Source organism: Chelonia mydas, chromosome 2 (genome assembly GCF_015237465.2).
Source record: "Chelonia mydas isolate rCheMyd1 chromosome 2, rCheMyd1.pri.v2, whole genome shotgun sequence".
Taxonomy (NCBI): Eukaryota; Metazoa; Chordata; order Testudines; family Cheloniidae; genus Chelonia; species Chelonia mydas.
Window position 1 is genome coordinate 127,721,237 of NC_057850.1, and position 22,500 is coordinate 127,743,736.

Below are 22,500 nucleotides of genomic sequence, written 5' to 3' on the forward strand. Positions count from 1 at the left end.
GCGTTTTTCAGAATGGGTTTAGCCTGTGGGCATAGACAAAGGCAAGTAACACTAGTCCGCTTTTTTTTTAATTTATTACACAAATTTATTCAAGAGATAGAGAGGAGCATGTGCAAAGCAATAACTGAAAGTCACACACACACACTTTAAAAAGTTTCTTCTATTTTGAAATATTCTACCAGTTTGAGAGAGATTCCCTGTATTTAAACTGAGGAATACCAGTAGAAGTGTCTTCTGTTCTGGGGTTTGCAGTCTGGTTACTGCACTTCAGGTCATTTTGAAGTTAAAATACCAGATTTCACATGCAAATCAGATGCATAGATGACCTGGTTCTTACCTGAGCCTCAATAGTGTGGCCACAAATTGTATGCACAAATTAAGTGTGGACAAATGCCTGTTTAGACACGAAGCTATTGGATTTTTTGTGTAATCAAAAGTTAGGCTCCTAAATGGGAATACTTATTGGCACAGTTAATTGTAATGATGTTTGGTCTTCATTAATGGGATGGTTGAATAAAATCCTTTCAGATACTTCTGTAGTTTGTAATGCTGAATAAAATACATTTTTTTCTCATTTTAATAATCTCCCCCCCCCCCGCAAAATCCAGAACAAATTTGACTCACTATAGTAATCCATCTAGAACAAGCATTTTTCAATCATAAAATACCTAAATATTTTGACTACTAAAACAAAAAAATGGACATTTCACATGTCCTGACAGTCATTTGCAGGACACCAAAATATCATAAAAATCCATGACATAGGCAACATTTCCAAAAGTACCTAAATGACTTAGGAACCTAAATATTATTTTCAGAAGTAACTGAGCCACTAGAACCCTAAGGCTATGTCTACATAACAGATGGGAGCTGCGATTCCCAGCATAGACAGACAGACTCACACTAGATCAGCTTGAGCTAGTGCACGAAAAACAGCAGTGTGGACATTGTGGCACTAATGGCAGCTCAGGCTACCATCTGAATTCTGATCCAGAGGTTCAAGCAGCCTTAGACTCGGGTGGCTAGTTTCACTGAAAGTCAAATGGGACTTCGGGTTCATAAATCATTTAGAAAACATCATCCACAGTCACTTTAGCCTTAAGAGGGACAATGCCTCCCAGAACTCCCAGGCATGACCCAGGGCTTGTCTACACTACAAAATTAGTTTGAATTTATTAAAGTCAACCTGTAGCCTCCAATTTTATAAAATCAATGGTGTATGTCCCCACTATGTAAATTCCGTTGGCGGAGCGCATTTCCACTACGATGGGTAGCATCGACTCACAGAGCGATGCACTGTGGGCAGCTCCCACAGTTCCTGCTGCCGACTGGAATTCTGGGTTAGGGTCCCAATGCCTGACGGGACAAAAACATTTTTGTGAGGTGTTTTGGGTACATATTGTCAGCCTCCCATGATGCACTTGGCTCTTCCCTCCTTGAAAGCAACAGTGCGCCTAAGCTTGGGTTACTTGTTCAGACGCCATAGCACAGCAAGCATGGACCCCGCTCAGCTGTACGCTGTTGTTGTGAGCGTCACAAACACCTCGCACATCATCCTGCGAGCCTAGCCAGGAGCAGCTGCACGGAAGAATGTGATGCCACCAAACAGTTGTGCTGGAAGCCATGGAACGGAGCAATTCACACATACTGGCAGCAGCAGCCAGGCTTGTTGACACAGTGGAATGCCGCTTCTGGGCCAGGGAAACAAGCACTGACTGTATCGTGATGCAGGTATGGGATGAGGAGCAGTGGCTGCATAACTTTTGAATGTGTAAGGCCACTTTCATGGAACTTTGCAAATTGCTTTCGCCAGCCATGAAGTGCAGAAATACCAAAATGAAACCTGCTCTGACAGTTGAGAAGCAAGTGGCGATTGCCCTGTGGAAGCTTGCAACGCCAGACAGCTACCGGTCAGTCGGGAATCAGTTTGGAGTGGGTAAATCTACCGTGGGGGATTATGTGATCCAAGTAGCCAGGGCAATCAATTCACTTCTGCTAAGAAGGGTAGTGACTCTTGGAATCATGCAGGACATAGTGGATGTCTTTGCTGTGATGGGGTTCCCTAACTGGGGCGATAGATGGAATGCACATCTCTATCTTGGCACCAAACCACCTTGCCAAAAAGTACAAAAACTGGAAGGGCTACTTCTCAATGGTGTTGCAAGCACTAGTGGATCACAGGGGTCGTTTCACCAACATCAATGTGGGATGGTAGGGAAAGGTACATGACGAGTGCATCTTTTAGGAACTCCGGTCTCTTCAGAAAGTTGCAAGAAGAAACTTTCTTCCCAGAATGGAAAATGACTGTTGGTAACGTTGAAATGCCAATAGTTATCCTTGGCGACCCAGCCTACCCCTTGCTCCTGTGTATGAAGCCATACACAGGCTCTGTAAGTGAGGACGTTTTTTCTGGAGCGTGTAACCTTCACAGATTTCTTTTCCTTTGGAGATAGCTGATAAATGCTTCAAGAACAAACTGTGGGCAAATCCAGCAAACCTTGTAAGTTTTGACAGCCCGTTAGTTCCAGTTCAATAACTCTTTACTGAAAATATTCTGCCACCAGATACTAGATACTAGAGTGATGGTTAATCTAGAAATACCATAATGAACAGACACCTAAGCTCCGGTTAAGTGTTTGAAGCCTAATTCATTGACTTCAGTGAAGTTAGGTTGGTTTACACTAGATAAGCATCTGCCTTCAGGTTTTACGATGAACCTAAATGAGCCAAACAGCATAGGTCCAAATTACAAATATCCTGTTCAGTAAGACTGGGGAGGAGGGTGCATATTTTGTACTTTGTGTGTGTCCCAGCCTCCTCCCTTTCTCTCAGTCTTTTCAATGTTTTTGTCATTATCATTCCACTGTGGATGAAGGAGAGGAAGGCAGGTGTGCTGTGTAACATGCAGGTAAAGGAGCATCTATAAATTCAGTACCATTTTTCTAGCATGTGACATAGCACATTTCCACTGAATTGCTTTTTCAGATGTACTTTGTTGGTTTTAAACTGCTTAATGAAAGGGCTTGATCACTCAATAGATTATTATACAAAGGTAAATTGTACTGACCCCTGCAATATATTCAAGTCATCAGGGTAGTAATAAATCCTATTAACTATAAAGTTTAAAGTGCAATTGTATGTGATTTTGTGAGTGAATTCTCTTTTAATAAAAATGTGTCTTTTCCCCCTTTAGTAACACACTGATGGTATTTAAATACAATGCCTGTGAATAACTCAGATTCTAATTGATTTTAAGGACAATGCAATATCTGATGGTAATAATCAAGCAGTTAACAGCAATTCATTATGAATGTGGAGACCACAGGCCAAATTCTCTCCTGCTGTAAATGGGCCCAGCTCACATGACCTCAATGCAATTTCACTCATTTACACCAACAGAGAATTTCCCTAGAGCTGACTGAATTATGTGCTGGGTACAATATTCATTACCAATTTAGTCCATTTTATGGTCCCTAATTATTTGTAAACTAATCCTGATTTCAGCAAATTTATTTTATTTGTGAATATCTAACTAACCTACTGAACAATTTTCATCCAAGGTGTTTTTCATGAACTGACCAATTTGTCTGTTAACTACTCATTATTCCTGGAGAATGATTAGCTACCTAAGTCACAGGTTATTGTTTCTGCTCCCTGTTTATAAGATAGAAAAAAAAAAAAGAGAGAGAGAAGAAGAATGAACAGAGAATGATGAATAATGGATAGCAAATAATACATAATACACATCTAATATGAATATTAAGATGCATAATTATTCATGCTACCATTTGTAAATTTGCCTGGGTTCAGAAAAAAAAATAATTCTCTGATTATTGCCTATTCACATGGCTGGCATGAACAACAGTCAACTGAATTAACTGTTTTCATTCACAACAATATTAATGATTTTCAGTAGTTTTATTAGAAACAAACAAATTTAAGCTGCCATGAGAAAAGCCTTGGCATAGAACAACTAATTTTCATTGACTAATTATGGAGATATGATCTATTACTAATACTTCAAAGGTACTCTAAATAGTTTGTAAAATACATTGTATAGTTTTGTAGGTAGGTGAAATGAATAACTAGCATCCTGAATAGAACAAATATTGACTATATGTGGATATCTTAGTATATATCTGAATAATTACAGCCACTATTCATGCAATTTGAATAATTGTTCTGTAGACCCCAATAAGGAGCACTGTTAAGCATCTCTCTAGCAGAAGATATAACAATATACCATGGCTCACAAAAATCAACATCTCAGCCCAGAGTGTACTAGGTTTGAAGCAGCCACAACAGGACCAATGATGGTGGTATACAAAGTGAGCAAATGAGTGTAGAATTCAGCCTTGTGTTTTGAATATGAGAGATAATTAGAATCAGAGACATAGGTGGAACTAGGCATAGCTGGAACTAGACATGCTGGGGGTGCTGCCACACCCCCTGGCTTGAAGTGATAATCATCCAAATACATGGTTTCCGACTACAGCACCCCCACTATAAACATTATTCCAGCACCACTGATCAGCGATATCCAGAACCCTTGCATCTCTTTTAAAACATTATTCATAGACATCATGGAGCAAAACTCACTCCTAGTAACTCTACTGACATCAGCTGAATTGCAGTAAAGATGAATTTGAACTCTCATTGTGTCCCTGGAAGTATCAGAATCTGTGAATAAGGCTGCAGAAAGAATCAGTCCATCATTATTTCTAATTTTTGTTTGCTTTTCTCTAACAGCTGTTTGTTTGTTTTGGCGGCGGGAGGGAGGGGGGATAATCCAGGAATAAATAACAAAATAACAGAGCAAGAAACAAAATACCCACACTTCCCTGCGGCTCCAGAGCAATCTGTGTTCTCAAATGCTCATACTTAGTTAATAGTCACTAGATGCCAGCATGAGAGAACTCTAAAGAGAACCTTTTAGAAGATCCAGCATAAGGGTGAAACCATAGCTCACTGGATTAGAATATTTGCTTTTGCACTTAGTGTACAGAGAATTCAGAAGTTCTGTATGCAATGTTACCTATTTTCCAATTTAAAATTAACTGCCTCAAGCTATAGATCATCAGAACTTATTTTCCAGAAAGTAAACAAATATGTGGTTTGATAGATTGATTCTGATTAACTGTGACAAGGTATTTCATATACAGGCCTGAATTGATTTTTGTTTGTTTTTCTTATTATGAGAATTTGATCACTTTTTATCTCTGAGCTTTACGGGTATCAGGATACTGAAGCAGTTTGGCAGTGCCAGAAAAAAATAACTCTGTGCCACTGAAATGTTTCACTTAACTCAATCCTTGAGAGTATTAAAGTAAATATAAGTGTGCATTAAAGTAATAATATAAAGGAAACCAAAAGGGGAGATTAGCAAAGGGTACAGCTGCTTGTGGGGAAAGATGACTGCCCAGTTAGGCCAACTGGTATCTGTATTACACCCAGGACAAAAATCAGATTAAAAGACCTAGAAAATCTTTGGGATACAGATATTGTCAGAACTACTTTGCCATAACCCTCTCAATAATCTTTTCCCCAAAATGGGAGAAGGTGGTATTAGTAAGGCTCATCAAGAGAGGATTTCTTGTCCAAGGACCATAAATTACCCACCTATAAACTGCTGGCAAGGTGCTTTCTCATACAGAAGGGTTGATGGCGTCAACTATTGGTGGGTCCCAAGTTTTTCTGCAAGGTTTACACATAGTGTGTGTATATATCCTGCAGATAGCAGCTCTGCCACTAAAAAAAAAAAAAAGGTTCTGTCAGCGATGCACATCGTGAATCAACTTGTCTAATGTATAGTTAACAACTTCTAAAATGGCACTATTCCACAACTAACATTTCCCTGAAATATAACTGCCTGTGCACTCAGTTAAACAAAACTTGTACACACACCAATAACATTGCAGCTCTGCAATTTATCACATGAATATCATCATCATCATTCACATGTGAATATATCTAAAACAATCTGTTTCTTTTAATGATTCAGTCAATGTATCACATAATAAAACATGATCTCCCACTGGTTATCTGCATAACAATTATTTAATCAAACTTTCTTGAGGGAAGAATACAAGCCTGCAGCTGCACTGTATGAGACCAGAAAAATCCAGATTCTGGTAGTATAAAGTTGCTACAGTATAACAAAACAAAGAAAGAGGTTCAGACTAATTAGTGTAGCAGAAAGCTTGGCATGAGTACATTGCTTAAGACAAACAAAGACAGGATTATTGATTTCATTTAATCAGACATGAGTGGCAGAGCTGCTTACTCTACCAGTTTGAGACACACACGGAGCCAATGGCAGCAATATATATTAAACTCCCAAGCTGACAGACATCAGGAAGCAAACCTCTCTTGAAAATACCCTATCATTTTATAAAAACAAGGACAGCTTCACTTCATCAGGCACAAGTAGCTGAATCTAAGGGCATGGCTACACTTGCAGATGTAGAGCGCTCTGAGTTAAACCAGCCCTCGGAGACCTCAGGGAAAGCGTTGCCATGTGTTCACCCTGTCAGCTGCAAGCACAGTGGCGTGACCACATTTGCGGCACTTGCAGCGGCATTGGGTTCAGTGCATTATGGGCAGCTATCCCGCAGAGCACCTCTACCCATTCTGGTGCTGTGGCTTGTGGGAAGGGGGCGGGGGGGGGGGGGGGCAGGCATTCTGGGTCCTGTCCCAACGCCCCGTGATGCAATGCTTCGCATCCCAGCAATCCCTGTGCTTCCGTCCACATTTGGCGCCATCTTTCAATGTTTTTTGTACTACGTGCTCTGTCTTCCTTTCAGTCTGTGGGAATGGATCCTGAACTTGTGAAGATTATTCTGATGGGTCTCACCAGCACGTCACGAATTGCAGTCGAGTTACTCCTTAATCTACAAACTGACAGTGAGGAGTCTGACAATGATGTTGACTCGCGTAATGCGTACGACTTGCGATTGCTTGTGGCATTCACGGACATGCTCCCCAGAGTGGAACACCGCTTTTGGGCTCAGGAAACAAGCACTGAGTGGTGGGATCACATCGTAATGCAAGTCTGGGATGATGAGCAGTGGCTGCAGAACTTTCGGATGAGAAAAGCCACTTTCATGGGACTGTGTGCTGAGCTCGCCCCCACCCTGCGGTGCAAGGACACGAGATTGAGAGCTGCCCTGCCGGTGGAGAAGTGGGTGGCTATTGCAATCTGGAAGCTGGCAACTCCAAACAGCTACTGATCAGTTGCTAACAAGTTTGGAGTGGGAAAATCGACCACTGGAATAGTGTTGATGCAAGTTTGCAGGGCCATTAATCGCATCCTGCTCAGAAGAACTGTGCCTCTGGGCAACGTGAATGACATTGTGGCTGTTTTTTCACAAATGGGTTTCCTTAACTACAGAGGGCGATAGATGGGATGCATATTCCAATTCTGGCACCAGCCCACCTAGTCTCTGAGTACATAAATCAGAAGGGGTATTTCTCTATGGTTCTTGTCATAAATATAAAGGGAAGGGTAAACCCCTTTGAAATCCCTCCTGGCCAGGGGAAAGCTCCTCTCACCTGTAAAGGGTTAAGAAGCTAAAGGTAACCTCGCTGGCACCTGACCAAAATGACCAATGAGGAGACAAGATACTTTCAAAAGCTGGGAGGAGGGAGAGAAACAAAGGGTCTGTGTGTCTGTCTATATTCTGTCTTTGCCGGGGATAGACCAGGAATGGAGTCTTAGAACTTTTAGTAAGTAATCTAGCTAGGTACGTGTTAGATTATGATTTCTTTAAATGGCTGAGAAAAGAACTGTGCTGAATAGAATAACTATTTCTGTCTGTGTATCTTTTTTGTAACTTAAGGTTTTGCCTAGAGGGGTTCTCTGTGTTTTGAATCTAATTACCCTGTAAGGTATCTACCATCCTGATTTTACAGGGGGGATTTCTTTATTTCTATTCACTTCTATTTTTATTAAAAGTCTTCTTGTAAGAAAGCTGAATGCTTTTTCATTGTTCTCAGATCCAAGGGTTTGGATCTGTGGTCACTTATGCAAATTGGTGAGGCTTTTTATCCAACATTTCCCAGGAAAGGGGGGTGCAAGTGTTGGGAGGATTGTTCATTGTTCTTAAGATCCAAGGGTCTGGGTCTGTAGTCACCTAGGCAAATTGGTGAGGCTTTTTACCAAACCTTGTCCAGGAAGTGGGGTGCAAGGTTTTGGGAAGTATTTTGAGGGGAAAGACGTGTCCAAACAGCTCTTCCCCAGTAACCAGTATTAGTTTGGTGGTGGTAGCGGCCAATCCAAGGACAAAGGGTGGAATATTTTGTACCTTGGGGAAGTTTTGACCTAAGCTGGTAAAGATAAGCTTAGGAGGTTTTTCGTGCAGGTCCCTACATCTGTACCCTAGAGTTCAGAGTGGGGGAGGAACCTTGACAGTTCTCCTAGCGCTTTTGGATCACAGTGGGCATTTCATAGACATTAACGCAGGTTGGTCTGGAAAGGTGCATGACGCACACATCTTTCAGAGCACAGCCCTGTTTAGGAAGCTGCAAGCCAGACCAGAAGATCACTGATGGGGAAGTCAAAATGTCCACTGTGATCCTTGGAGACTCTGATTACCCTTTAATGCCATGGCTCATGAAACCCTACACAGGGAGCCTTGACAGCAGCAACGAGTGGTTCAACAAAAGGCTGAGTCAGTGCAGAATGACTGTTGAGTGTGCTTTTGGCCGTTTAAAGGGCCGCTGGAGCTGTCTGTATGGGAAGCTGGACCTGGCCAATGACACCATCCCCACGTTTATAGTTGCGTGCTGTACTCTCCATAACATTTGTGAAGGGAAGGGTGAAAGCTTCACTCAGGCATGGACCACAGAGGTTCAACACCTGGAGGCTGAATTTGAACAGCCAGAGACCAGGGCTATTAGAGAGGCCCAACACAGGGGTGTAAGAATTAAGGATGCCTTGAGGGAGCAATTCAATTCTGAAAGCCACCAGTAATGTTTGGTGCCCTACACAGGAGGTGAAGTGCAGTGGCTCCAATGCTAGTAGGCATCTGTGTTTGCTACGTACGATGCACTGACTTGCGGTGCCTGTTGCTTTCCTGGGCTACGGTATCTTTAACTTAATGCAATAAAGTGTTTTCAAACCCAAAAATTTCATTTATCGAAAAGAAACTTAACTGCTGGGGAAACAGAAAGGGCATGATACATCTGTGCTATGTGGGAGGAGGAAAGGGGGGTGGGGTGGGGAACGGGACAATCACAGATTTGCATATGTCCTGTTGTCATATTCAGCCTTCCTGTCTGGAATGCCGCACAATGAGTGCCGCACTTCAGGCTAGCTAAAATGCATGGTGATGGGGGTTGAGTGCAGTGGGTAAGGGTCATAGTTTGTAGGGCTGGGTGGTGAAACTACAGGGGTGGGAGGAAGCTGATCAGAAATACTGTCTTGGTATTCCCATATTCAAAACATTTTTCCATGGGCCATGAACATATTGAAGGAGGACCTAGTAATTATTAGCACCTGAATATAAAGAGTTTCAAACAAAGTGCAAGAATATGACAATACACAGTGACACCTATTTATTACCCTGATTACAAATATATTACTAGAGCTGTTCAGAGAATGGTAATTTCATTCTGCAGAGCACTTTGAGATTTCAGAATTAGTTTTCATTCTGCTTAGAAATCAAACCTCGAATTTTCAAAATTCCCTGTGACAATTTTTTTTTTTTTTTTAAATCTCATTTTGGGATGATCCGATGTTTAATTTCTGACAAAACTGACAGATTATGTATAGATTTCAACTTCTTCATTTTTCATAAGACAAAATGTAGACCCCAAATAAAAAAAAAAGTAAGAGGCCTGTCAAGGTTCCTTCCCCACTCTGAACTCTAGGGTACAGATGTGGGGACCTGCATGAAAACCCCCTAAACTTATTTTTACCAGCTTAGGTTAAAACTTCCCGAAGGTACAAACTATTTCACCTTTTGCCCTTGGACTTTATTGCTGCCACCACCAAGCATCTAACGGATATATAACAGGGAAAGAGCCCGCTTGGAAACGTCTTTCCCCCAAAAATCCTCCCCAAACCCTACACCCCCCTTTCCTGGGGAAGACTTGATAAAAATCCTCACCAATTTGCATAGGTGAACACAGACCCAAACCCTTGGATCTGAAGAACAATGAAAAAGCAATCAGGTTCTTAAAAGAAGAATTTTAATAGAAGAAAAAGTAAAAGAATCATCTCTGTAAAATCAGGATGGTAAATACCTTACAGGGTAATCAGATTCAAAACATAGAGAATCCCTCTAGGCAAAACCTTAAGTTACAAAAAGACACAAAAACAGGAATATACATTCCATTCAGCACAGCTTATTTTCTCAGCCATTTAAACAAAACAGAATCTAACGCATATCTAGCTAGATTACTTACTATGTTTGAAGACTCCATTCCTTTTCTGTTCCTGGCAAAAGCATCACACAGACAGAGAGAACCTTTGTTTCTCCCTCCCCCCAGCTTTGAAAGTATCTTGTCTCCTCATTGGTCATTTTGGTCAGGTGCCAGTGAGGTTATCCTAGCTTCTTAACCCTTTACAGGTGAAAGGGTTTTTCCTCTGGCCAGGGGGGATTTAAAGGTGTTTACCCTTCCCTTTATAGTTATGACAAGGCCAAAAACATCACCTTGTCTGAACAGCAGAGTAAAAGAGGAGGTTAGAGGCAAAAAGGCATCCTTTTAAAATCCTACTTTTGAAAATAGAAAGGAGCATAAACTCGGTCACGTCAAATGTAAGAGTATAATTAGGAAAACAAAAAATCATTTGAAATGCAAACTAGCAAAAGACATAAAAATTAACAATACTTTTTTTAAGTACATCAGAAGCAGGAAGCTTGTCAAATCAGAGAGGCCACTGGACGTTTAAGGTGCTAAAGGAGCATACAAGGAAGACAAGGCATAGCAGAGAAGCAAGATGAATCCTTTGCACTGGTCTTCACTGCAGAGGATGTAGGAGAGATACCCACATCAGAGCTATTCTCTTTGGGTGTCATATGTGAAGTACTGTCCCACACTGATGTGTCAACAGAAGGGGTTTTAGAACAAATTGGTAATTAAACAATAATAAGACACTGAGACTAGATGGTATTCACCCAAGAATTCTGAAGGAACTCAAGTATGAAATTGAAGAACTACTTACTGTGGTATGTAACCTATCACTTAAATCAGCCTCTGAACCAGATGACTGGAGGATAGCTAATGTGATGCTGATTTTTTTAAAAAAAGGCTCCAGTGGCAATCCTGCCAATTACAGACCAGTAAGCCTAGCTTCAGTACTAGCCAGACTGGTTGAAACTATAGTCAAGAACAGAATTATCGGAAACATAGATGAACATGATATGTTGGGAAAGAGTCAACATGGCTTTTGATAAAGGCTCAGCCTTTCCCAGTTGTCTCCTCCCGCCAGAGCCTTTCACTGACACATGTAGCAAAATTTTCAGCACAATGTGTAGCTACATGTACACTACATGCCACTGCCAATAATGTGTCTGCAAATGTAGCCTAAGTGACTTGCTCGGATGGCACAGGCAGTCTGCAGCAGAGCAGGAATTGAGCCCATATTCCCTGAGTCCCAGTCCAGGGCCTTAATCACCTACTTCCTTCTTATTGTGCTTGGTGCTACCTCCATCTTTACCACCTGGAACATAGAAACACATCTTTGTAAAAAAAAAATAAAAAATCCTACCCGTTGGCATTACAAACGATAATGATCTGTGTAGACAAACACAGAAAGAGATGAATTTTTTGTTCCATCAGCAGACATTTCTCCAAGGGCCTTCAGTAAAGTAGTGAATCATATAGCATCATCCTGCCTTATTTTCCTTTTTTTTCTGAGAAAAAAACAACAAAGCTTTCTCAGGTGGAGATATAATGAAGATAACTTTCTAGTTACTGTGCGGACTGTATTTTTTTCCCTTTTAACGAATGCAGGTGTAGCGTACACCACAGAAAAATCACCTCCTTGGCAATAAATCCCATGCAGGAAGAGCTGCATGTGGTACTCTGAAGTAATAGCTGATTTTGTCAGTGTTGTATCTGATTAGCTTCTGCACCTTTGTAACTCCTTCTCACTAGAAATCAGTGGGAGCTGCTGGGTGCTCAGAAGTTTTGAAAGTCAGGCCATTGATTTAGAAGGCCAACTTTAGGGTCTTCCTTTTTGAAAAGGTTGCTCAACTTGTATGACACTTCTGACACAACTGATAAGATGAATGATTCATTTTTTAGGTGAAAATCCCTTTCATTTACAAATGAGCTGCCCATAATTTTAATGTAAAATCTAATTATAAGTTTTCAACACTAACATCTTGTCACTGGGATCACATTTGTGATTGCACCATGTGTGCTATTACCATTTGCGATGAACATTGGGGGTTGGCAATAATGGGATCCCAGGACTTTCCCGGAGCCCCATTAACTTCAGTGAGACTCTGTGCAGAGGCAGGTGGTATTCCTGTGCAGAGTGAATTGCAGGATCAGGGTCTAAAAACAACAGTTCAAATCCCACCCACATAACTGAAAAGAGGTACAATTTAGTGGCTTATAGAAAATTAGTTTGGTCACTTCAGTTCAGTTACTAGCAGACATGTGTCCATACTGTTTCATTTGCAGCAATAGCATCAGTATTGCTAATAGTAAGTGCTCAAAAATCTTGTCAGGTGCACAAGAAAATCATCAGATTGGCTTAAAAAAGCCATGATATTTTAAATCTATAATAAATGGTGGGTTCTTTATTTGCCTTCTGACTTTTGAGTCTTTTAAGTTCATATTTTCAAGCTTTCCTCCACAAATGGAAGAGCTGGAAACTTTTTTTTTTTTAAATGAAAGATAGGATTCTCACATAGCTCCAGGATCTGGGCCTTTAAGAAAAATACCAAATGTTCACAAGAACTACAATATCGCCGTTTGCAACGCTGTAACTTTAAAAATTTTGGAGGTGAATTAGAAAAAACTAAGCTATAACATCAACAAGCTTAATTAAATCACACAAACCGGAGCACAGGGGTATTCTGCTTCATTCCAGAAAGCCTTCCGTCACCAGCAGGATACAGATGACAATGTCAGTGCTTGAATGATTAAGGATTTCTGGAGTGGGTCCCTCAGTCAAGAGACTGGGGAATGTTATTATGAATCAGTAATGCCAACTGTCAGAAGTCTAGAGATGTTGGATGATTTTCTTAAAGCCCTCAACTCTTAGAGTCATGTGATTATAGGAGAGAGAAAAAACAAGTTTCTAGTCCTCATGGTTGTAGAGAACAGTTTGAAAACATGAACCCCAAAAGACTCAGAAATCAGCAGGCAAATAAAAAGAACCCAAAATATATGCATGGAGATTTTTTATAATCATGTTCTATTAGCAATTTGATTTTTTAGGTTTGACTCATGATTTTTTGGATGTTTGGGTTTGTCAGTACTGACTGACATTGGATTATTTACTCACCCTTAGAAATGTGCCTTCCAGTTAAGGGTGAGACATTGGTGCGGAAGATTGGCATTGCCACTGCATGCACTATGTGGAAGGAGTGGCTAAACAGAGAAAGCCAAGATGTTCAACCAGTGTAGATTTCATGGAGCTATGCCAATTAATGCAGTTACAACAAGTTATACCAGCTGAATATCTGGCCCAAGAATTGAGACTTCAGGGCACCACATCCACAAGTATTAACACATACAAAATAAACTTATTGCTATGTAAATTCAGGACCTGGTATTCATAGAATATCAGAGTTGGAAGGAACCTCCGGAGACCATCTAGTCCACCCCCTGCTCAAAGCAGGACCAATCCCCCCTGCTTTTTTTCCCCCAGATCCCTAAATGGCCCCATCAAGGATTGGACTCACAACCTTGGGGTTAGCAGGCCAATGCTCAAACCACTGACCTATCCCTCCCCCCCTCCTTGTGATAGTCCTTGTGATATTCCCTCCTTGTGATATTCATATAACACAAGACTAAGCAGAAGCAGGGTTTGTGCTTCTCTCTCCATGCCCCCCCTTCCCCAATCTCTTCAGCTCTGGTGATATTCCTAAACAAAAAGAATTATTTTTTTCCCCAGAACCTATTAGTCCTGAAAGGTGTTAGACTTGACTGTCCTGTGACACACCACAGATCATTGGACATGTTGAACCTGTTATCTGTGAGAAACACGTAACAGATGTTTGGTTCCATATCTGTCTTTGAAATAAAGCCTTTGCTACTTCACAGTCACTTAGACAATGACAAGCTCTATCTATTTTTCTCTTCATTGAATGAATTGATTAATGACACTACTTGCTATCTAGCAAAATCCCTTAAAAAGTGCCTAACCTGAAACACAGTGTTACAGAACTTTGATGAACTGGTTAAGGACTTTGGAAGATGCTTTGAAGGATTCCTTGTAGATAAAGGCAGCAAAATTTAGCAGTGATCCCTTTCACTGCAGAACCTTCAGACACATTTTTTGTGCTACAACTATGAAATGGTATAGCTTCCTGGGCAATTATACTCAATCATCAAGAAATTGAGACATACAAGAGTCATTTCTGTTCTTGTTCTAATTGTGCTAGTTTTTGAGAACATTTTGCACGTGCATTACCTAGGTGTGAGCATCTATGAGAGTTGTGTTGCTTCGGTTGACTCTATGGTGTAAATGATCAGTCCCCCAGCTTTAAAATGAGTGCAAAATTGCATACTCACATACATGCACCCAGAACTTTGCAGGTACAAGCAATTTAACACCTACATACAAGAGCCAGAATTTGCACCTGAAAAACTCAGCATCAGTCAGAAAGACCTATAGCGTGGCTCAGCACTTTTGAAAACTCAGGTCCCTTATTTAGCAGCCTCAATTTAAGCACCAGATTTGGAAAATCTTGGTCCTAAATCCTTTAGACTGAAGCCGTAGACACCTGTAGTTTAATTCTGGAGGGTCCTGGTTTCAATCCCTGGTAATAACAGAGGTGACAGTCATTATACCATTAGTTGCTCTGGACTTCTGTAGCCCTTCTGTAACTTGAGAGTAAAGAATTGAATGATGCCTTGCCCTGCACCTGGGAATGGGACAAGGGATGGGGAGAAGACATCTTTTGCCCTCTCCTTCCCCCTGCATTGTGCAACTATGTAGGGCCTGGGTTCAACTGAATCCTTAAGAAATAAAATATATTGCTTAACTTTAAATACCCGTAGTGATAAAGAATGACCAAAGAGGAACACAGAGGTTACATAGGATGAAACTAAATGTATAAATAGGGTATTTGATTATGTAAGTAGTATAAAGTTACCCAGAAAGTAAAAAGAAAAGGAGGACTTGTAGCACCTTAGAGACTAACAAATTTATTTGAGCATAAGCTTTTGTGAGCTTTTGTAAGCTCACAAAAGCTTATGCTCAAATAAATTTGTTAGTCTCTAAGGTGCCACAAGTCCTCCTTTTCTTTTTGCGAATACAGACTAACACGGCTGCTACTCTGAAACCAGAAAGTAATGTTGGCTCTACATTCCATTCCATTATTAGCCTTTCACTGTTTTGGCAGAAGCAGGGGAGTGCACAAAGCGGGATCAAGCAGGGACATCCCTCACCCCCCAATATTCATTTAAAAATATGTATTTCTGCTCCAGTCCTGCACCCAGCCCCAGCTGCTTCTTCAGCCCCAGATCCAGCCCTGGCCACTGCTCCAGCCCCAGCGGCTCACCCAGCCCTTGGCCACTGACCCAGCCCCTGGTCGCTGCTCTAAGATGCCACTCCAAAAGTGGTCAGATTTAAATTCCTGCACACACCCCTGGCTACAAGGTGACTGGTCAAGCTGTACATGTGTAAAGATGCAACAAGTTCTGCTTGCTGAAGCCTGAACTGGCCTAGAATACAAATCTCACTTAATGAATATTTTTGCTCACCGAGAAGCTGCAGAACGTATGAAATAAGACAAAGGAACATTTGCTGATGCTACTGGAAAATTGTGCAGCACCTAACAACTGTCCTGCAAAAATGGAATATTTTATTTTAATACATCAGCAATAAATAATTCAGAGGTTTTAAGTGTTTCTTTTGCCCATTTGCATGGAAGAATATTTGGAAAACATCTCGCCCCATTTTCTCATAAAAACTTGTCCATGCTATGGTTGATTAGAAAGTGAACCCTAATAAAAGATTACTGCAGATCATTTCCATTGTTATAAAATAGATCAATAAGAAAATCAGGGTCGGCAGGAGGTGAAAAAATGTAGCATTTCTGTTTCAGAAAAGGAGAGGGGGAAAATTGATTTCTCATGCATAAAAAGAACATTGAGATTACATTACATTGTATTTGTACTGCACAATTAAATGGCCTAGAATGTTATTCTACATGGTTAGTATTCAAAACATGAAAAACTAAACTTCTCATAAAACAGCGGAAGCAAGATATTCTAATGTGCAATCAAACGGATATTAATCACCTTGGAGAACGTGAATTAGCAAATGAACAATGTGGTGAAAAGTAATTTTGTAGTGATTATTATAGAATGTGGGTGCAAGGTGTGTCTTTTCTGTGTTTGTACTGCACTCTGCACTCAGGACATTTGTGTGCTATTGGAAAAATAAATACTTACTAATAAACTATTTACATACGAGATCAAAACCAAGACCATTTTGCAGAGTGCTATGTCTGCTGAAAATCTGTGTGAATCTCATTCTGAATTATGTAGGCACTCTCCAGTACTTTTCCACAGGCAATGATATTTCTTTTCATAATGATTAGAGATGTGCAAAATTTTGACTTTCACCCGGTTTTAGCTTTTGTCACACATTCAAACCAGGCTTTCACAAATCTTTCAAGTCAATATGGGGAGTTTATGATTTCGCTCCAAAATTAAATGTACACAAAAATGAAGGGGGAGACGGGGGAGAAGAGGGATTATTTCAATTCTGCAAAGGCTCTCAGATTTTAGTTTTATGAATTGAAAATCAAAAGTACAAGAGATGCACCCTCTAGTCCCATTCTATCTGAATACCACAAGGTCTGGGGCATTGGGTGGAAGGGTTAAACAAAAGTTTCCTTGTTTTAGCCTATCTTTACCCAAAATAATGTGAAATTTGCAGCTCACTTTTATGGGAAACCACATAGAGCCTTGTGATTTTACTGGGTTTCATTCTGAGTTTGTTAGGTAACATAATGACATCCACGGTATAAAAACCTACCACAGCTAAATGAGTTAGATTAAAAAATAAACCTCATGGATGAAAATAAAAATATAGTTTCCTTCTCAAAGTTTTTGTGTAAATAGTGAACATGCATTCCTAACAATGATGTCACGTTTGGATTTTTTGAACATGAAAAAACATCTGTCACCTTAAAGAAGCTAGATATACTAGTGTTAATTCTAAATAGCACAGGCAATTTGGGAAGAAAAAAAATATCCTCTTTACCCCCCACTTGAACCCTTGCTGTGCACAGAGCATGATGCCAATTGTCAGGCATCAGAAAGAACAATAGCTGAGTAAGTGGTACATAATAGGCAAACTATGTCTTTTTCAGAACTGAATTAACTGTTGTTGTTTTAATGAGAATTGGAAAAAACCTGGGGACAGTCCTAATCTGTGTTTGGCATTCTGTGATCTCAGTTCCTTTTGGCTCAGGATATCAATTAGCTTTCTAGAATGAATTACACTTTTATATTTGCCAAAAGAGATTTTTCAGTTTTTCAATCCAAAATATAGATATTGTATACACGTTTCTTGTTGTGCATGTCTTCACCACCAGAAAGTTAAGAAATCAAGTAATTTGTACCTTTGCCAGCGGTGGGGTCAAGCAAAATATCAAACCCTTGAATAATTTGGAAGCTCCAGCCCCACTTCCATAGTTAAGATTGAGCTGACTTTTTCATTTAAAGCAGATGTTTCAGCTACTTCATTATATATCCTTCCCAAAATTACAGCACTTGCTTTTAGTATAAAATAAAACGTATCACTTCAGGTACACTGACTGAAGTGGGTGGCTGTAAATTTATATTGTATGAATATACATACGCACACATATAAAATTTGATTACTCGAATGTACTCAGACAATGAACACAAGGGTTGCGAGCACAGCCTAGCAAATTCATTTTGAAATTTAAATGAACACTAATGAGAAATTCTTCAGTATTCATCCAGCTTTAAAATAGACTATCCTGAAACAAGAGGAAAATAACAGCAACAGTGAGTGCTTCTCACAATAATTTCTTTGGGGTTTCATAGTTCAGGTCAGCTCCCGGTTACTAGGTGTTTGAAATCTCAAGCTGTTCTCCATTTGCTTCTGGCTTACTAGGAGGAAAAAGGAGGTCTCCTTCTCTCTTTGAACCCTCCTGACCCAGAGCCTCCTGATGGGAACCTCTGGGTTTAGCAACTACTATACCTCTTCTCCCCAAGAATCTATTTTTAGACGCTTCCTCCTTGTGACTACCCCAAGTGCCTGCCTGGGATGCTGCTTTGGTCATCAGCAAATTAAAAAGTACAGGCCCTGTCAGTTTCAGATTTAGTTTAGTCAATGTATCTGACTTGGGACTAGTTAATTTCACTCTGGGAAATCTATGAACCATATGAGAGACACAGGAGCTGTCTGTCTGCAGCCTCAGTCACAGAGCTGCACAGAGTCACATTTGGAAGGTTTTTTTCACTACAATAATGACTCTATATGTGACAAATTAAAATAGTGTTAATCCCATCTGAAGGGCTTCAAAAATCCACACAATTATTATTGGTGAGTAGGAAACTGAACAGGGGGTGAAGAATTAAGCCATCTAGTATGTATGTAAGCCTAATTTTACTGAGTGGATTTTTCAAACCCTTTAGCTAGGATTAGTACTATTTTAATTTTATCATTTGACCAAATAAACATAGCTTTGATTCAGTCTTTTCACCTCTGTGTCTGTAAAGTTACAACTGGTTTCACTTCAACATACTTGGGTTAACTTTTCTGCAGAGGATTCATTGACTCCAACACTATGGCTGGATTAAAAAAGAAAAAAAAAAGAGATTGGATATTTTTATCAATATTCATAACATTATGCAAGTGAGATTAATGATATGGGCAATCAAATCTCATGCTAGAGCTTGCAAAGAGATTATCTATCTGTATCAAGAAAAATGTTTCCTCCCAAGAATATAAAGACAATTGAATAAAAATCTCACAAGGTGTTCGCTATGTGTAGTTCCTATTACTATAAAGCATCGGACATTTGCCGAGAACAGGATGCTATTCTAACTTGACAAATGGTCTCATCCAGTGTACGGCAATTTCTCTGTTTCAAATATATGAAGGGAATTATTGTTAATGAGATGGGTATGTGTATTTTGCAATGCAATGTACTGAACATTTAACCCAAGGCACTGAATAAAGACATTGCTAGCTGTGGAATTGAGAAAAAGTTGGCATCCAGGGCAACTGCCCCACTCACCTTCCCCAAGAACTAGCTTTGAACACAATGCTTAATCACACAATGACATACCTTGTACATTGGGCACTGCTAGAGGTACATTTTGCCATAATTATCTGGCACATTCTAAAACAATTAAATTGCATATAAAGCTGCGATAAATAAGGGGTGGGGGGATAGCTCCCTTTGATGGACACCCAGCCAGCCAGTTAGCTGTAAAATCCCTCTTGGTAACTGTTCTTTACATGCTTTACCTGTAAAGAGTTAAAAAGTCCCCCGGGATAAAGAAAATTAAGTGGGCACCTGACCGAAAGCCATTGGGAAGGTAGAACTTTTTAAAATTGGGAAAAACTTTCCTTTTGTCTATTGCTTTCTGGGCTGAAGGGACAGGGCAGCAGGAATGCTGTGTAAAGTTTGAACCAGATATGAAAATCATCAGATCATATCTAGAACTACTTTTAACAGCGAAAGGTGTAAGTAGATCAGAATGTTTAGCTAGACATGATCAGGTATATTTCTGTTTATTTTTCAAGGCTTGTGGATCTTCTCTGTGCTAATCCCAGATGCTTTTGTTTGCTTGTAACCTCTAAGCTGAACCCCCAAGAACGCTATTTTGGGTGCTTGATTTTTGGAATTGCTCTTTTGAAATCTAGCAAAAGTTCCAGATGTATTTTCTTTCTTTTTGTTTTTAATGAAATTTACCTTTTTTAAAGAACAGGATTGGACTTTTGGTGTCCTAAGAGGTTTGTGCATGTTGTTTGATTAGGTGGTAGCCACAGCTAATTTCCTTTGTTTTCTTTCTCAGCTCTTCCCCGGAGGGGGGGAGAGGGGTGAAAGGGCTTGAGGGTACCCCACAGGAAGGAGTACCCCAAGTACTACTTCCTGGGTTCTAAGGGGTTTATTTTGCATTTAAGTGGTGGCAGCATTTACCAAGCCATGGTCAGAGAAAAGCTGTAACCTTGGGGGTTTAATACAAGCCTGGAGTGGCAAGTATTAATTTTTAAAATCCTTGCGGGCCAAACTTCTGCACTCAGAGTGACAGAGTTGGGATTCAGCCTTGACAAAAGCTTTTGATGAAAAAGTTTATTTACTTTTCCTTGCCAAGTTCAATATTCTGTCCACTCCTTATTGCTTTTGTTTCTGTGTTGATTCCTTGCTGTGCTGTACCCTTGCACATGAATTAATTGATATATTTTAGAATCACTGTGACTTTTCGACAGTGACATCTCATTTTGAATGCATAATACCTTTTTAACATTATGTTCATTCTTGTCCAATTTAGATTTTTTTTTACTTCTTATGTCTGCAATATACCTTTATATTCATATTATTTTATCTCAGTTGTAAAGACAGCCAGAGAGCATGTTGATTTCAGTACTTTAATGTTTTATACAAGATTTACACAGGTTTGAGTTTAATGTGTTTTCTATTTTGTCTGTAAGGCAATAGCATTAAAGGGATCTTAAAGTTCTTATATGTAACAATACCTATATTTAAATATCAATATTTTTTTCTAGTATTGTATTACTGCATGTCCACTAAAACCATGGTCAACCTTTCCTAAACACAGTTGGGTCAAAGAATATACATCAGAACGCTATTGTTCTATACAATGTTCTGGGTCTTTTTGAAGTAACCTACATTTGCCTGTTATCCTTTGGTCTATTTTTCTTTTAGGGAAGATCTTTAATAATGATGCTGATTATTATACTAGTTTATTTTACCATTAAACCTCTTTCTCCCTCCAGGCACTAAGTAAGTTTAATAGAAAATCCTGCTTTTGTGGAAGGGTGGGATTTTCAGAATCCTGATGGAGTTAGATGCTCCTCTCGCAAAGAAATTGAACAGGAGTTGAACATCTAATTCCATTAGCCTTGTTTTAAAATTCCAGGCTAAAGCATCCATGACCTGTCAAAGCCATCAAGTTAGAGTTTTATGCATAATGTCTTTGGGGCAGATTTTGCCACCCTTACTAATGCTTTGTATTATCTTACCCTACAAGCAGTTCCATTGAAGTCAATTTTTCACAGCTGTAGCTCTTGCATTCGTGCTAACAGATACAACCAGAGCAAAGCCTAAAAACCTGAAATTTAGGGAACAGTCCTTAAAGCTCTGGTGGTTCTGTCAAAAAGCCCAAGACTCTTGTCAAATACCCAAGATTAGGTAGCTCCATAGCTCATAAGATCTGAAGACAGTAGCAAGAGATTGTCAGACCCTTCTGAGACCCAATGACAGCTTCCCATTACAGTAATCCCAATTTTGGATCATGTGGAGAAGGAAAGGAAGCATTTCTTAGAGCTCCCGGGGAATTCTTTTTTTCTTGTTGTTGAAATTATACACGTGGAAAAAATAAGTGTTTTGATTAATACTGAAAAGTTTAATAAAAAATGGACATTGCCTAAAGCAATGTTTAGGACAATAAATAAAAAGATAAATAAATAAATAAATAAATGAAATAAAGCAAAAGCATTTTCTATTTGCTAAAACAGCATTGATGGAAATTTTTCAAATAGCTCAAACTTAACAAAAGTTTCCTGTTGACTTGTGTCAACATTTGGTCAGAAATCTGGTCCTTTTTTCATCTTTCCAGAACCAGTTTCCTCATGGTTAAATAGATTTCATCCCTGCTTATTTTAAAAAGCAATATAGAGTGTAAGACTGATCCTTTTGTGCATTCTGCCCCTTTGTGCCACTCAGGCAGAGTAAGGATGCCAGAAGGCAGCTGGATCTGGCCATTTTATAATTCCCCTCGTGAGGAAATGCTAAAACTAACATCCCCAGCTCCTGAATCAGCCTCACACTGTGTGTGTCAAAGGCAGTGGAGGAGCAGAGAATGTTGTGCTCCACCAACCCCCATCTGGCATACAATCCATTGGGGGCTGGCAGAGTTTAGTAAATCCCCCTTCTCAGCTATATTGTGTGGATCTTGACATAGCAGAGAATCTGGGCTCTGTCTGAGATGACTTTGTGTCTAAGGCCCAGACAGATATTTGAGCCCTAGTATATTTTAAGTCATTGCTCTTTTGCATAACAAAATTCTGATGAAATAACCTATTAAACCTACAAGACAAAAAATCCACCTTGTAATTCTGAAGAGGAGTTTAGCTGA

General features: G+C 39.8%; 1 long non-coding RNA gene across 3 annotated transcripts in view; it reads right to left on the bottom strand.

Moving 5' to 3' along the window:
• Positions 1 to 22,500, bottom strand: part of LOC122464576 — a 147,074-nt gene that overhangs the window by 93,541 nt on the left and 31,033 nt on the right. For 2 of the 3 annotated variants that reach the window (XR_006288750.1, XR_006288751.1), the window contains exon 3: positions 5,620 to 5,748. This is a non-coding gene — a long non-coding RNA (uncharacterized LOC122464576). Of the gene's footprint in view, positions 1 to 5,305; positions 5,749 to 22,500 lie in introns of those variants that run through there. The other variant, XR_006288749.1, reaches the window with a different exon arrangement.